A 5,444-nucleotide genomic window follows, 5' to 3' on the forward strand; every position below is an offset into this window, starting at 1 on the left:
TACCCCCAAACCCCTTTTATTTCTCCCCTAGCACCCCACCCCCTGAGAGGCCCAGTGTGTGATATTCCCCTACCTGTGCCCATGTGTTCTCATTGTTCAATTACCACTTATGAATGAGAACATGCAGTATTTGGTTTTCTATTCCTGTGTTAGCTGAGGATGATGATTTTCAGCTTCATTCAGGTCCCTGCAAAGGAAATGAATGAACTCATCCTTTTTTATGGCTGTATAGTATTCCATGGTGTATATGTGCCACATTGTCTTTATCCAGTCTATCATTGATGGGCATTTGGGTTGGTTCTAAGTCTTTGCTATTGTGAACAGTGCTGCAATAAACATATCTGTGCATGTGTCTTTATAGTAGAATGATTTATAATCCTTTGGGTATATACCCAGTAAGGGGGTTTTTGGTTCAAATGGTATTTCTGGTTCTAGATTCCTGATAAATCACCACAGTGTCTTCCAAAATGGTTGAACTAATTTACACTCCCACCAACAGTGTAAAAGCATTTCTATTTCTCCACATACTCTCCAGCATCTGTTGTTTACTGACTCTTTAATGATTGCCATTCTAACTGGCATGAGATGGTATATCATTGTGATTTTCATTTGCATTTCTCTAATGGTGAAATAGTCATCTACAGAACTCTTCACCTTAAATTACAGAATATACATTCTTCTCAGCACCACATCATATTTATTCTAAAATTGACCACATTATTGGATGTAAAATACTCCTCAACAAATGCAGAAGAATGGATATCATAACAAATAGTCTCTCAGACCACAGTGCAATCAAATTTAAACTCAGGATTAAGAAACTCACTCAAAACCACACCACTGCATGGAAACTGAACAACCTGCCCCTGAATGACTACTGAGTAAATAACAAAATTGAAACAAATAAATAAGTTATTTGAAACTAATGAGAACAAAGACACAATGTACTGGAAACTCTGTGACACAGCTAAAACAGTGTTTAGAAGGAAATTTATAGCACTAAATGCCCACTGAAGAAAGCAGGAAATATCCAAAATCAACACCCTAACACCACAATTAAAAGAACTAGAGAAGCAAGGGCAAATAAATTCAAAAGCTAGCAGAAGACAAGCAATAAATAAGATCAGAGCAGAAATGAAGGAGATAGAGACATGAAAACCCATTCAAAAACAATCAATGAGGTGCTGGGCATGGTGGCTCACACCTGTAATCCCAGCACTTTGGGAGGCCGATGTGGGCAGATCATGAGGTCAGGAGTTCAAGACCAGACTGGCCAACATGGTGAAACCCCTTCTCTAAAAAACAAAAAACAAAAACCAGTGAATCCAGGAGCTGGTTTTTGTTGGTTTGTTTATTTGTTTTTCATTCACCAGCTGGTTTTATTTACTCACAAAGACAATTCAAAGCCAGGTAGGTGCAGCACTTCTGAGTGCAGACTTGCCCTTCCCATTTTGTGGGCCTGTATTTGAAACACTGAATGTCATGTGTCCTTCAATCACCACAGCACTTTAATCCCCACAACAACCCTGTGAAGTAGGAATCACCAACCTTCCCCCCGACTCATGTTACACACGGGGAAACCAAGGCACACATTCCACGGAGCATGCATCACATGGGGAGTTCAGGGTTAGCCTGGAGTATGAACACACAGGACTCTTGGTTCTCACCATGGCCCAGTCAGCAGCCCACCTGGCCTCTTCTCCTCCCTTTGGTGGTTCCATCAGCAGCAGCATAAGAAACTAACCCTTCAGTTTGCTGAAAGCCCCTGCAGATGACAGTTTCCTTCCTATCATGTCTGCAGAGCTCCAAGGCTGGGGGTGACTTTGAGGCTGAAGCCAGCCACAATACTTCAGCTGTGCCTCTCCTGGAGAGTGGGTGGCCGCCCCTGGCACATCCCTGGCACATGAGCATACATAACAGACTGCCGTCCCACTGCCCCTAGCACAAGAACATGACCACATCTCCCCAGACACTCAGCCCGCACAGCATGCACAGATGGGGAGTTGACTTTAATGGCATTCCATCAACGAAAGAGACAAGGCATCTCCTGGGTAGCGACACCTGCAACATCCGTTCAGACCGCCAAGGGCAGGCCGCGCTGGGTGCACTGGGCCAAGGGCAGGCCGCGCTGGGTGCACTGGGATCCCGCTGGGGCTGGGAGAAAGCCGGAGTCCTGGGTTCCAGAGCAGCCCTGGAAGCCCTGGAGTCTGGAAAGGAAGCAGCAGTAGGGGTGGTGGTGACAACGAGAACTCCAGCTCCTAGCCCGTTGGCTCTTGGCAAGGTGACCCCCGCCAGATCGAGGCAAGCTCAGGAGTGGCTTCCGTCCTCATGGTTCCCCATGATCATCTTGCTGTACAGCTTCTGCTTCTCTTCCTTGCATGTATCCTTCATCTTTTCCCTCTTCAGGAACCCATCCCACAGAAGGTCCACAAATTCTCTCTGCCTGGCAATGGCGAATTTCACCCTATTCGCAAACTAGGCAGCATCTTCGGCTGCCTCTCTGATTTTGGGAGGCATGTACCACATGCTGCAGGCAATAGCCCAGCTGGCCATCATTCACAGCAGGTACATCACCATTCCCATATTTGCTGCTGTTCCAGAAGTCATCGCCAAATTGAGGGGCATACTTGATAGCAACAGGGTAAACTGTGGCACCAATTTCAAAACTTCCCTTTTTGAACATCATCACCGATGTATTATTGATGCAGGTTCCTTTAGGGAAGATGAGGATAGGTGGCTTGCTTTTATCTTACACATGTTCAGTCAGTCTCTTAGCTACCACATGGCGATCCTTCACTTCCGAGGGCTCAAAACAGACGTGCGGGCAGGCCCTCACCATGGCTCTCTGAATCACATCCATGAGTCCCCGTGCACTTGATCCACCATGGCATAATAGCCATCGCTGGCCAAGATGATCACATCGATCACATCCATCGGCCACATGGTTGCCACCATTTCTCAGTCTGTTTTCCCTGTCATGGTAGGTGATAACGGCTGTCGGTGCTCGCACACAGATCTGGTAAAATATTAAGTGAACATGTTTACTCATTGAAGTCCTTAAACCTCCCATTGACAAGCATCCCACCACAGTCGTGCCCACCACCAGAAGGCTAATCCCTGTGAAAGCCAGTGCTATCCTGAGTGACAGCAGGAAGCAGTACCGAGTCAACACTCCTAACCCCCACAGGACCATGAGCCGAAGGCTGATGTACTGGACGTTATAATTGGTTCTGCTCAGCAGGTTCCAGGACTCCAGTTCCTCTGCTGAGAATCTCTTTGTCACCTCATCATTCATAATGGTCTCCTTTCCTTCCCAGTAAAAGTAGAAAATGTCAGAGGGCTTGCACTCTGGAGTACTGTCCAAAGCCTTACTGCCACTTCGATGAATCTCTTTGATCTCTTCTTCTAGTGAAGTGGGAATCATCTTTGCAATGATTCTGCTGGTGTAGGACTTGTAAAGCTGGTGGTTCTTCTCCTTGGCTCCTTGTCAGGAGCTGGTTTTTTGAAAAGATTAACAAAGTAGATAGACCACTAGCCAGACTAATAAAGAAGTGAGAAGAATCAAATAGGCACAATAAAAAATGACAAAGGGGATATTACCACTGATCCCACAGAAATACAAACTACCATCAGAAAATACTATAAACACCTCTATGCAAATAAACTGGAAAATCTAGAAGAAATGGATAAATTCCTGAACATATACACACTCCCAAGACTAAACCAGGAAGGAGTCGAATTCCCGAATAAACCAATAACAAGTTCTGTAATTGAGGCAGTAATTAATAGCCTACAAACCAAAAAAAGCACAGGACCAGACGGATTCACAGCTGAATTCTACCAGAGGTACAAAAAGGAGCTGGTACCATTCCCTCTGAAACTATTCCAAACAATAGAAAAAGAGGGACTTATCCTGCTATGCTTCTACCAGTTTCAGAGTTGAATTCCTACTACTTATACATAATGTTTTGAAAAAGAAAATAATTTGTTGGAAATATATTGGAGTAACTAATAGTATTGAGCTAACAGCTGAAAACTAAAGCTTAGGGTTCTTGTAGTATTATAAAGCTAAGATTTCAGTGGCTTCTTCTTGAGTTCAGATAACTCAGGTTCAGTGACCTCCAGGTCAATTTGATCCTTCATTGAAAATTAAATTTCCATAGGAATCGTGGATCAACTTGGCCTAGGTCAAGCAAACATTTATGAATACTAGGGCAGACATGATGGAACCCTTGAATTATCTGGCCATTCTTAGAGAAGAGTTAATCATTGTGAGCCAGGCAGCCACTATACTTGTTTTGTTTTCCCAGTATGTAATGTACCTTCTATGTCTTATGTAGTGTGTTTGACTTTAAACAGAAATAAAATGCCTTATCTGAACCATATACAAATTAAAAAAAAAAAGAAAATAAAAAGAGGGACTTCTCCCTAACTCATTTTATGAGGCCAGCATCATCCTGATACCAAAAACCTGGCAGAGACAAAACAACAACAACAAAAAATTCAGGCCAATATCCCCGATGAACATCAATACGAAAATCCTCAATAAAATACTGGCAAACCAAATCTAGCAGCACATCAAAAAGCTTATCCAGCATGATCAGGTCAGCTTCATCCCTGGGATGCAAGGCTGCTTTAACATATGCAAATCAATAAACATAATCCGTCACATAAACAGAACCAATGACAAAAACCACATGATTATCTCAGTAGATGCAGAAAAGGCTTTTTATAAAATTCAACAGCCCTTCATGCTAAAACCCTCAATAAACTAGGTATTGATGAAACACATCTCAAAATAATAAGAGCAAAATATGACAAACCTACAGCCAATTGCCTGATTGCCCTGGCCAGAACTTCCAATACTATGTTGAACAGGGTGATGAAAGAGGGCATCCTTGTCTTAGGCTGGTTTTCAAGGGGATTCTTCCAGCTTTTGACCATTCAGTATAATACTGGCTGTGGGTTTGTCTTATATGGCTCCTATTATTTTGAAATATGTTCCTTCAATACCTTGATTATTGAGAGTTTTTAGCATGAAGCAATGTTGAATTCTATCAAAGGCCTTTCCTGCATCTATTGAGATAATCATGTGGTTTTATCTTTAGTCCTGTTTAAGTGATGAATCACATTTGCTGATTTGCATATGTGAGCCAACTTTGGAGATGTAGCACACTTGATCACGGTGGATAAGTTTTTTGATGTGCTGGTGGATTTGGTTTGCCAATATTTATTCAGAATTTTTGCATCGATGTTCATCAAGGATATTAGCCCGAAGTTTTCTTTTTTGTTGTTGTATCTCTGCCAGGTTTTGGTCAGGATAATGCTGGTTTCATTGAATGAGTCAGGGAGGAGTCCTTTCTTTTTAATTTTTTGGAATAGTTTCAGAAGAAATGGTACCAGCTCTTTTTACCTCTGGTAGAATTCAGCTATGAATCTGTCTG

At 42.8% G+C, this 5,444-nt stretch overlaps 1 pseudogene; it reads right to left on the minus strand.

Moving 5' to 3' along the window:
- Positions 1-2,307: 2,307 nt before the first annotated feature.
- The window catches only part of LOC108310510, a 115,558-nt pseudogene continuing 112,421 nt past the window's right edge, over positions 2,308-5,444 (minus strand).

The sequence above is a fragment of the Cebus imitator genome, unplaced genomic scaffold (assembly GCF_001604975.1).
Source record: "Cebus imitator isolate Cc_AM_T3 unplaced genomic scaffold, Cebus_imitator-1.0 Scaffold104, whole genome shotgun sequence".
Taxonomy (NCBI): domain Eukaryota; kingdom Metazoa; phylum Chordata; class Mammalia; order Primates; family Cebidae; genus Cebus; species Cebus imitator.